Source organism: Pseudonaja textilis, chromosome 1 (assembly GCF_049901715.1).
Source record: "Pseudonaja textilis isolate UNSWEBS1 chromosome 1, rPseTex1.2, whole genome shotgun sequence".
Lineage (NCBI taxonomy): Eukaryota > Metazoa > Chordata > Lepidosauria > Squamata > Elapidae > Pseudonaja > Pseudonaja textilis.
Genome location: NC_141990.1, coordinates 32,288,468 through 32,300,916, shown reverse-complemented (window position 1 = coordinate 32,300,916; position 12,449 = coordinate 32,288,468). Strand labels below are relative to the sequence as shown.

Below are 12,449 nucleotides of genomic sequence, written 5' to 3'. Positions count from 1 at the left end.
CAAAATGTTATTTTTCCTTATGTAAGGAGTTTCTTTTGGAATGAAGGATTATTCAACAACTGAGCTTGCCTTTGCAGCTAAAAGTATTACATCTCAGAAGAAGCTTTAACAAAGATTAATATATGAATATTGACTTGCACCACTGATTCCTGGGTTGGTGGGGAACATGACATAGCTCCTTGAGCAACAACTAGCAAAATTAAACTCTTGTAAGTGGCCTCTCTACTTATTTGAAGTTGTACAATATTCCCAGAATGTAAAACCGAGTCTACAATCATAAGAGAATCTAACAGTTAAACTCAAGAAGTAGGTGACTTGATTAAAGATTATTGGGGAAAGATCAGCAGTGCCACTTATGCTCTTTAGTCAGCAGGAGACCCAGCAGTGACCAACTAAAGCACCTGTTCCTCCCACAATCCTGCTGCTCTGGAGTTGTTAGCAATGGTTGCCAGGGAGGCCCATGGAGAGTTACGGAAGGTTTACAATGGATCAAGGAAAGCACCTAGAGTGTTCAAGGTTATTGCTGGAATCACAGGTAGCTGCTCGTTTTCATATCACTTGTCTATTTCTCTCTTTTATACATGCCTGCATGCACTCTTATCCTTTAGTTCTCTTCAGAGCTGTATTTAAAGGTCAGAATCTTTGGATATGTAAATTAGACACAATATAAAAAAAAGACTCTTACATTCTGACTGATGTAGCATTTAGTGGAATAATGCTAAACAGAGACTACTGGTAAAACAAATTACATGGTAAGAAGATGTAATAGTACATTGCAATAACCTTGGGAGACAGGAAGAAGAGACATAGCCAAGAGAACAGTTCTTTATTTTTTTCTTTGCTGACCCAATTTTTCCTAGAGCTTTACTGAGAAATTAGGCCTATGTGAATTTGCCTTGCTAGCCTTATATATTAATTTACACTTTATAGCTTGAAGTAGAAAGTGTAGAGCTTGGGTGTACCAAGCCCAACATTTTAGTTTATTTATGTGTTGATCTCTGCACAGACAGAATTTTCATAAAATCATAGGGTTGAATAGGACCTTAAAAGTCTAGTCTAACTTTCTTTCCAGTGCAAGAATTCACAGACCATCCCAGACAAATGGCTGTCTAACTTCTGTTTGAAAACCTCCAGTGATGCAGCATCTATCCATCAATATAGAATATTCAGACACCATAAACCCTCTGAAAACACTCTAAAACATAAAAAAAGTTCAGCTCTTTCCCCAATATCATCAATCAACCATGGCCCTCCAGGACACCAAAAGAACAAGAAACATGGAAAAGTTGTAATAAATATTTCTAAGGTGTGACTAAGTATATTTCATCAGCACAGGATACTTAATGAATCATCGTTTGCTTTAATTTTCATTTGCACCCTATTGATTTTGAGGGAACACACTATATAGTATGTGGCCATAATTTTCTTAATGAAGAGGAAAAATCAATTCTGCCCTTTCCAACACTTCAAAATTAAATTAGGAAAATTTGTGTGCTTGAAACATCACTTAAGACTCATACACACCATGGTGTCCTCTTCCCTTATTATCACATTGATTATTTCCTATTGTATTTGTTTATCCAGAACTGCCTTGCAGGCAATATTGTAGAGAGCTAACACAAATGGTCTTATTCTCCATTAAACTTTTGCCTTTTTATGTGTGTTGCACATAAAAAAAGGCACAGCTGTAACCCTGTTATGACTACCATCTTGATTTTTGTTTACCAGAAAAGTAGACATCCCTCAAAAATTTTCATAGGCATTGGACTCCATATTGATCTCCTCAGATGCATTAGATGCTTGCTAGAAACCTACTGCTATATTCTTCATAGCTTTAAATTGTACATGCACTAGATGTGAGACTTAAAGCAAAAGACCATGCAAAAGACCAACAATGCAACCAGCACAAGAACCTTCCTAACAAGGTATCAGACTGTTTATTCATCAAGGTCCAAGGTGCCCACTCTGATTGGCAGCTTCTTTCCAGTAGCTTAGACAGAGAAACCTGTCACTTTACCTGATTTAGTCTTGTAACAAGAACTTCAACAGAGCCCCAAAGCATTTGCACATAATGTACAGTATATGTTTTGCCACTAATTTCTAACCCTAATGAGAACATGGAAAAAATACAGATAATAATTTTCTAAATACAGATTCAGGAAATAGGGTTTCACCAGAAAAATATGACATGGCTTTGGCAAAAACAATGCTGGGAATGCTTTACATTTATTAGGAAAAACATTGGATGCTCTGCTGGAACTAATTCTAACCAACAGGGAGACATTGGTCAAAGAAGTGAAGGTTACTGGAACCCTGAGAGAATATGACCATGTTAATTTTGTCTTTCGATTGTATGATATAAACAGAAAAAAGAATAGAGGCGAGTCAGACTTGAATACTGGATTTCAGAACAGTGAGATAAACAGATAATCAGAGTTAGAAGGGACCTTGTAGGTCATCTAGTCCAACCCCCCCTGCCCAAGCGGGAAACCCTAGGTTTCCCAGTGGATAATGCCAGTGGATTATGATGAACACACAAAAAAAGTTAGGCTGGATCCATGCGTTTTGCATCTTGAGGAAGAAAATTATCCAAGATGGATAAGAAATCCTGTGATATTGAAAGTACAACTGCATGCAATTCCTACTAGAAAAAAAAGTAAAAGACACCTAGAAAGACCAATCTGGGTATGTACAAAGCTTTCTAAAACTGTTAGAAAAAAAGAGGGGCATGTTTAGCAAATGGAAGGAGAAACTAAAAAAAAAGGATAGAAGGCAATCATCAGAAACTGAAAATTATATCAGATGAAAGTGCAAGAAGGATCTGAAGCTTGCAAGAAATGCTCAAAAGGACAAAGAACAAATAAGTTTTTGGGAGATACTTCAGAAACAAAAGAAAAGGCAAAGAGGCAGTAGGTCTGTTACAAGGAGAAATGAGTAAATTGATAAAAGGTGTTGGTGAGAAGGCAGAACATATTAATTTGCATTTTCCTTCTAAAGTATTTTCTTTCAGAAAAGAAATTAAGTCCCAACTGGCCATGGTTGTCCCGCAATTAGATGGAGAAGGAAATGGAAACTCAAGATTCAGAAGGAGAGGTTAAACCATGTCAATGAATTCCAGTCTCTAGGGTAAGCTGAATTATATCCAAGGGTACTGAAAGTGATCACAGAACAGTAATTATTTATTAAATTTAATAAATAAATAATTTGAGAATGTTGGCAGAACTGAGAAATCTGGGAAAACTAAAAGGAGGTCAAATATTATCTCTACTTTTAAGAAAGGGAAGAAGGACTTAGAAATTATAAACTGTCAGCTTAAAGTCTATACCAGGTAAGATCCACAAACAGATTTTGAAACTGCTTATTTCTGACCAACTGGATAGGAATGCAAAAATTAACAGGAATATAGGTTATTTTAAATTGGTTATGACAAGTAAATTTATCTATTTTTGATAGAGTTATTAGCTTATTAGTTTGGGGAAAATGTCATGGACATAGTTCATCTTGACCTTAGCAAAGCATTTGATGAAGTCTCACAATATTCTGATTAATAAAGTGGTAAAATATGGTCTGGATGATACAACTGTACAATGATTGGACAGATTCATAACAAGTTGGATATCTGAACCCAGTATTCATCAAAGGATTCACATCAACTGGAAGAGACCTGGCTTGGCAGTAGTACATGTGAAAAGGATGTATGTGTTCTAATAGTTAATACAATGAATATGAGACAACAGTGTACTGCAGCTGCTGAAAATGGAAAAATATATTTTGAGGTATGAACAAGAGTAGACTTCTGGAAATTCCAGTATCTGGAAATTGACCATTTATGTTTATGTCAAGCCCAAAAATCAAGAATGACAATGTTGATTCTTCTAAGCTGAGTTATTTATTGTTTTCATATCTATAGACCAAATCTTGAGAAACTGAATAACTGTAGTACCTGCATCTACCATATCCTCTGAGAACTATTAAGGAGGAACTCTCTTCACACTCTTTCGCTCACAAATTATCTGAACTGACTTGTCTCTTATTCTTCCCCTCCCTCCTGGAAATCCATGCTACTATAATGCATCACAGCTGCTTTAATCTAGTCCCAGTGCTTGAACCTAGTTTTTGATAGACTTTTATAAAGTAGAACAAGATAAAAGGAGTGTTTCCAGAGTAATGAAATGACTAGAAAACTAGTTTTATGAGGAGCAGTTAAAAGAACTGAATATGTTTAGCTTGCAAAAGAAAAGATCAAAAGGAGATATAATCACAGTCTTTTGTCATCTAAAGGAAGAAATGGATTTCTTCTGTCATCAGAACAGGTACGTATAGCAAGTTGAAATGACAGAGAAGTAGATGTAGGTTAGATATCATGAGGAATTTCCTGTGAGAATTGTCAATAGGTTTCCACATCAAGTGATATGTTTCTCTTTACAGAAAGCTTTCAAGGAAAGCCTAGAGAACTATTTGTCTAAAACATTTAGTTGTTCCTGTTTCAAGCATGGGGTTAGGCTAGATGATCTCTGGGATTCCTTCCATTATGTTTATGAGATTTTATGATTTTAACTTGCCAGGCATACTAGCTGATACAGTAAAACAATATATACAGATTATAATGTTTATTTAGTAGTACTGTCAATCTTGCCAATGTTTATGAGACAGATACAATTTTACCATGCTGAATTATAAAATGACTACAATAACAAAATGTCAATAAACATAAACATGACTTATTTCTATATATTTGAAAAAAGGTATGTTAGAAAAAAATGACAACATACATTTGCGTTTTAGCTAAAGCTGTAACTTGCAGCAAAGAAAGATATTAAGATCTGCGTCATTCATTCTGACCTAACATTCAGAAAAAAATGTAGAAAAAGTATCTGGTCCAGCTGGTAATTTAAATGGAAAAGAACTTACTTGTTTTTTCTGTTCTTTTATATGCTAGTATTTTTTCTACTCGTCCATGTCTGTTGCCTGATATCAGTCCTGGTTTGCTAATAAAACAGTTTTGTTACTTGCTAAGTCACATGATGAATTGAAACCAAATAGTGTGAAAAAGTTATTAACACTTCAAGGCTGACCCTGCCCTCTTTCCCAGAATGCTTCTGGCATCCTTATTGATTGGATATATGTCTCTTTTTGTCATCTGGGAATTAACAGTGTGATGTTTTATTTGACTATTTATCTCTTTAGCCAAAGTATTGCAATCTCTTTGACCTTTTAAAATGTTTATGACAAGGTGTTAGCTATGAATTGCTGATATAAACAACTGAAAACTGCAGAGTTAGGCCAGATATCTATAATATGTTCACATATTTTTGAAAACTGAAAAGAGCATGTTGCATCCAAGAAAATTTCATGAAAAAAGATTGGGTTTTTTTTTTTTTGCCAAAAATGGGTAGACAGATATGTAATTCATTTTAATGTAATATTTATTCAACTTGTAATTTACTCTTCAAATTTCAGGGCAGTAGTGTGTGTGTATACTGTATAATTGAATTTAGTTTAACTTAACCCACAAGTTTTAGACTAAATCTGTTTGGTAAATTTATTTTCTAGATCTTACTTTTAATATGTAGTTGTAAAATTAACTAATTTCACATTGTGGGTTTAATGGCACTAGCAGAATTCCCTTTTATATCTTAATTCAATTGTTTCAGAATGTGAATAGTCATTTGTTCTACCTTTAAGTAGCCTACTACAGGAATCTCCAACCCCAGGTCCATGGACTAGCACTGGTTCGTGGCATCCAGAAATTGGACCATACAAACAAGCGAAGCCCCAACCACAGCTTGCAGGCAGCATATGAAATGCCACCTCTGGTCCATGGAAAAATGGATTCCTGGTGCTGAAAAGTTTGGGGGCCACTGCCCTACTATGCATTGTATTCCCCGAATCCTGCATTATTGATATAGCTGTGGGCTTACAGAGAGAATACTAGGCAGGGGAGAAGTGGTGGTTAAGATACTTCAATATTTTCCTTTTACATTTACCACTACCTTAAAAACATCTGAATACCTATGAAGGGATGGAGAAATTACAAACAATATACTGCAAAGGTATTTTCATTCCACCTAGTTTAAGATATGGGTAGTGTTAAATAATGATAACAAAAACAACCACAGATAGGAACTTCCCTGCTTTTTCTCTCTGCAAATGGGCTGCATTAGTTTTACAAAGTGATTACATTATTTGGAATCATACTACTTCTGTTAAAACTAATTAATAGCTTTAATAAGTAAGTCTGAAAGTGGAAGCATATTTTAAATTTTATTTGAAAATGTTTTAATTCACTATTAGGAAATTTGAAGCATTTCTAAATAGAAGCTTCTTCCTTCAGTAAATAATGGGCTGTTTACTAAAATGTATATTGATAAAGATTTTGTAACCAGAAATTTTAGTATATTCAAAGCTGAATTAATGTATTACTGCTTTAAAAAATAATTAATTTATTCACAACATTTGTGAAAGTTTGGTTAAGCAAAGGCATTTGTTGAATGGCGTCATAGTCGATCAAAGATACAAAGCTACCATGTAGTCCATGCTAGGTACCAGAAAAAACAGGCCAAAAATAAAAAGAATAGAAATCATTAGAAAGTCTACAAGAGTGATATATTGGATTGAATTTTTCAACAAATAGAGACAATGTCCTATGTTAATAAAGGAATCCTGCTTGACCAGCTCATTTAATGTGTGTCTTGGTTACTTATAGCATCCACCTCACTACTTAATTTCACACATCAATATGCTCATAAAGCAAAATGCACAACTCTTAAAATACATCTTTTCAAGTACAAGACCTTGGCATAGACATAAAAAGTGCAAAGGAGCAAGACTGTGTGGTTGCATTATAGAACTGCAAGGAGGTGACCAAGTCAAACTCAAACTGTAGATATTCTTGCACCAATAATTACTTCTGACATTTTCACAAAACTGTAATGGAGCCTCTTCTCTTTTTTGTTTGTAGTATTTCTATTAATTTATGTAAAACAGCCAATCATGTTATCAAATCAAGAACATGATGTGATAACATGATCACATGTCATTTCCACATCGCATTAGGAAAGAATACCTTATTACAGTATATTGGGTGCCTTAACAGGTTTTTAAGAAGGAAATGATAGCTCCTGTGCTCTGGTGTTTTATGTAACCATGCCTAGGATTGGATCATTAATCTTGAATGGACTGAAAAATGGACATTTAAAAACCTTGTTGAGAACCCGTTCCATCTGCTGCAGGCCTTTATGGAACCTTTAAATACCCCTTCTATTTGGCACATAAAGAAAGTTATAGTTTTAACAGAGGATGATCATAAACTTGGCAAAGCAGAGTATATAGCATTAAGTAATGATAATTAAAAAAAACCTTTTGGATGAACAAAGGGTGGTGGGGTGGGTTTTTTTTTTGCCTTATCAAAAGAGCAGCTCTGAGTGGCTTGCCCTGCTGTTTCCTTCCCATACTTATTCATGCTCAGCATACGCTTTCTGCTTATTTTTCAAGGTCTGGCTTTGAGAGATTAGGCTAGGGGAGCACTGCTTCAGACACATCTGCTGCTTTCCTGGAGGTCAATCACACTGTTCTCCATTCAGGACCAGAAGTGTAACAGAGGCCTTACAAAGGAAAACAATTATTCCAATTGAAGATGCATCGATCCACGTCCTGTGGCAGTTTGAGGATAGGATGGCTCTTGTGGAAGGGGGTGGGGAGAGGAGGAAGAGAGATCAATTCCAAGGGTTGCTGAATCAGTACAGAAACTCAAGGTGCTTGATCAGTCTTTTTGTCCAAAAATGTGGCTAAAGCTTTGCAAAACAGTTTGGAAAATAACTCTATTATCTGGAGGGTCATAACAGTGAAAAAGGAAGGAGGATCTGTTAATATAATCTCTGCTTAAAACTGAAGCAAGTTGAAAAATCAGAAAGTTGAAAGATTTCTTATGGATCATTTATAATTTATTTCATGCACAGGTCCTTTTCTTGGATGCATTTCCACCAAAAGGGTATGGCTGTATTTAAAAGTGGTTTGTTGGTTTCCAATTTCCTTAAAAAATATTTGACAGCAAATATTCAGTAGTCATGGAATGTCTGAAGAATAAATATATACATTAAAGTTTGTAGAAAATCTTAGGGAGTAAAATATGTAATTCTGGAGGACTCTCAGTTGTACTGCAGAAGCTTTCCATTTGAGTGAACACTCCAGGAACTAGCAGGAAGGCAGCCTTTCAGATGGAGCCTTTGGCTGTTTTTAAAATTCTTCCCATTCTGAAACTCCTGGAAATTATGAAGTCAGTAGGGGTTCCATCCATTCCAACCAGCAGTACATTCACTTTTGCTTCCATGTGCCCATGGCTCTGTTTGGGGCTAAATAAAATATGAGATAGCAGATATATAACACATATTCATCTTCATCCATGTGGTCCCATCATAGCTGCTTGTTGTTTTTATGCATTTTAACCTAATGCACACATCTATATTTATGTGGGGCATGAATAAAATGTACTTTATTTGGGTGTGTGCCATCTCTGTAAGTATGTATGTATATGCATGTTTGTTGCTGTTATTATTATTAAATGTAGAAGCCACACAATTCCAAGTTTAAAAGTAATGAGCAATAAAACAAGAGAAAAAGATCATGCATGCCTAAAAGGAGCAAATGCAGCACTCCAAAGAACAGTCAACTGAGATTCAACTGCTACCCTATCCCAAATCTGGGAGCAAAGTTAAGTTTTCAAAGACTTATGGAATATCACCAAGTTGATAATCCTCTAGGAATGCATTGTTCCAGAAAACAGGCAATGAAACAGAGAATTTGTCCTGCAAAGTCTGCTGCTTTATGCACCATGCTTACCCAGTTCATATAAAAAAATGATCAATGCAACAACAAGCTTTGTTTATTAGTCAGTTTGTCACAGAGCCTGCAGCTGATTAGGATTGAGAAGTGACTGGCTCAAGCTTACCCAATTGGCTTCAGTGTCTGGAAATTGGGTTTCAGGAGTGGAAATTGGGTTTCACTGAACTTTAGCTGTTATACCACACTAGCTCTTAGACAATATGTATAAATACAAACGTTCATTTTTCTTTTAGAATATTTCCATTTTCCATGCTGTCTGGAATTCTGTAAGTTTTAGTCCTAACTTCTTAAAGGACAACGTCTTTCAGAAGGCAACTCTAGCACAAGAGTACCGCTGCCAAGATAGGAATGGATGACCAGAGACAAGCACTGATAATTTCTGTTCAGAAAGTGGGACTTTGCCTGCCATTTTGTTTGGCAGTGAAAATAGTAGAGAGGTTACTCAATAATTTACATGCAGCTCTCTATACATCCAAGTATATATAAGTGATGCATTATTCTTCCATCTTGAGCAAGTGAAATTGATTGTGCTGTGCTATATCGTCCATTTGCTGCCTTTATCATTATTTATAACTTGTGCTGAGTCTGAGGATCTGTTGAACCGAGCAGGCCATCCATCAAGATGCTGAATTGCGATTTTCTGATATATATATTCTGAAGGCTACTTCAGCAACCATTATTTGACCTTTACATCACTCGCTGTATTTGGCCAATACCAAAGTTGTAAATATGAATTAGGAGCTGCAACCACAATGCAATCATTTGTAATCAATTTTTCTTACTATTGGAATGATCAGACATTTTACAAATGAAATGAGTTGGAGAAACCAGTGATAGATTATAAAATATGAAATTAAGGCTTTGGTGTTTAATTTAATTTAATTTTCTCTTAATTTCTCCTTCTGAGCTCTATATTTATAGATACAGCAACATATATTTATACAAGTTTGCACTCTTCTTAATGAATATATTTTTCCTAAAGTATGCATTTGCTGACAAGCAAGTTTCCTGTTGGAAATTGTGACATATTCTCTGGTATTTAGATTTTAATATATTCTATTTATTTATTTATTTGGAAATTTATATTGCTGCCTATTCTCACATGGTGACTCAAGGCGGCTTATAAGAATATATATATGTATATGTATACATACATGCATGCATACACACACACACACACACACACACACACACACACATATATATATATTTTCTGAGGTTCTCACAGGCATTTGTATGTGGATCTTTGGTTATTCAGGTTTTCTCCCATGTAAAATTGGAAGTATCTAGGCAACTTTTCGATGAAGTCTCATTCATCATCTTTAGGCTTGTGTCTTCGGCTCTGTGCTTCTACTCTGAGAAGCACAGAGCTGAAGACACAAGCCTGAAGATGATGAATGAGACTTCATCGAAACGTTGCCTAGATACTTCCAATTTTACGTGGGAGAAAACCCGAATAACCAAAGATTGATAGATCGAGCTATCTATCTATCTATCTATCTATCTATCTATCTATCTATCTATCTATCTATAATGTATGGTATTCAGCTTTGTTTGGGTATTTTCCCACATCATTATAGTTATGGTTTTAAAGTTGTAGCGACATTTCGGCAGAATCTCATCTGCCATCATCAGACTTTTGTATTGTGTTCGTCTGTGAGTCAGGCATCAGAGCCGTTTCTGTTTTAAATTTGGTGCTAGACTACTGCTGTGTTAGAATGGTTTTTTCTTCATCCTGATTGGTTGGGAGTCTTGGTCTGTGTTTATTGGTCTTGGAGTTTGTTGTGTTCTGCTTGAATGGTGTTTCTAATATCTTCTCTCTGTTTTGTAGTGTTTTTTGATTGGCTAGCAACATTGTGTTTCCTGTATTGGAGGCTTTTAGTGCGGCTTGGCTTCGGGTAAAAGGACGGCTATCATTTATTAGGAAGCTAGGTTTCATCTGGGTGCCTGGTTGGGGTGTGTTTGAGCTGGAAGTATCGGTGGGGGGGGGTCTGTTTGTGCCCAGGTGTTTGCTTGACTTGTGGTGTGGGGATTTTTTTGTTTGTGAGTGCAGGGTTCCAGATAATTGACAGTCTGGTGGAGTCATCTCTTTATTCATGCTTTCAGGTCTTTTTTCAATCTCTATGGCTTCTCTGATAATTCTGTAGCTGGGGTTTTCTATAGCGGCTAGGATTTTTGAAGTCAATGCTATCAACTGTGGCTTTCATGTGTTGGACTAGTGAGGAAGTATGTTCCAGCTTTTTTACTGCATTTTTGTGTTCATCCAGGTGGGTACTTATTCTTCTATTGGTCTGTCCAATGTATGTGGCAGGGCATGATGCGCAGGGGACTTCATATATGCCTTGGTTTTCCAGGTCAATCTTATATTTGGGGTTTCTTAGGATGGCTGCTATTTTTTGTCTGTTTTGAAGGCAGTCTTGATGTGATGCCTGTGTAGTATCTTACTGATTTTGTCTGTAGTGCCTCTTATGTAGGGCAGGACAGCTGTTCCATACGTCTGTTCATCTTCTAGATCTCCATAATGTCTTAGTGTGTTTTTGTGGATCAGGCCTGTGATTTTGCTTTTGTGGAAGCTGTTGGCTGTCAGTACTTTAGTCAGGGTGCTTAGTTCAGTCTTTATGTGTGTCTTGTCTGACAGGCATTTGTTTCTGGCCACAGAGTTTATCTGTGCTGGGTGGTGGTGCGATTGGGCATTGAGGTAGCAGTTGTTGTGTGTTTTCTTCTGGTATATGGTGTGTCCTAGTGTGCTATCTGTTTTTTGGTAGATTAGTACATCTAGGAATGGCAGTTGTTCATTTGTTTCCATTTCAAAAAATAGCCAACATCCTAAGAAACCTCAAAGACAAGATCCAGCTAGAAAACCAAGGAGTTTATGAAACACCATGCAGCAATTGCCCAGCCACAAACATTGGATAAACCAACAGGAGAATAAATGCACGCATCTCAGAACACAAAACGCATTCAGAAGAGAAGAAAATACTTCCTCCCTCTTCCAGCACCTTAAAGCCACAGGACATGAAATTAATTTCAAAGGAACCAAATTAATATCCAACACTGAACACTCCAGCAAGAGAATAATCAGGGAAGCCATTGAGATAGAGAAACACCCCCATAACATGAATAGACGGGATGATACCTCCCACCTACCAGACATCTGGAAGCTAGCCCTCACCAACAAACGAGTCCCAGCCATGAAAACCAACACCAGATCCATAACAACATGGGACACCACCGCCAATCCCCCTCATCAGACCCAGGCCCAAGCCCATCCTATAAATGAAGGACAGCCACCATCCAGAAAACAAACCATGGCTGCTTCGCCAGCTATCGCACCCCCTGACCCCAAAACCAAACAAGCTGACACACACCAAGAACACAGACCCAGACCCCAAACTTGAAGATTAAAACCCAGAATGCTACATCACAGCCACCCACTCAGGATATCACATCAGAAAACTCAGGAAATTACACCACAAGAACTCAAGAAGTTGCAACACAGCAAATGACCCAGGATATCACAGCACAAGACCAAGGATACCACAGCAATAAGTCTCACAAAGTCATCACACAACCCATTACCCAAGCCGTTACTACACAGGAGGCTAATG

The 12,449-nt window shown here is 36.7% G+C and overlaps 1 long non-coding RNA gene across 1 annotated transcript in view; it reads left to right on the top strand.

Moving 5' to 3' along the window:
* Positions 1–472: 472 nt before the first annotated feature.
* LOC148127558 (uncharacterized) overlaps positions 473–12,449 on the top strand; it is a 50,336-nt gene continuing 38,359 nt past the window's right edge. The window contains exons 1-2 of the long non-coding RNA XR_015740958.1: positions 473–535; positions 2,998–3,126. This is a non-coding gene — a long non-coding RNA (uncharacterized LOC148127558). The remainder of the gene's footprint in view (positions 536–2,997; positions 3,127–12,449) is intronic.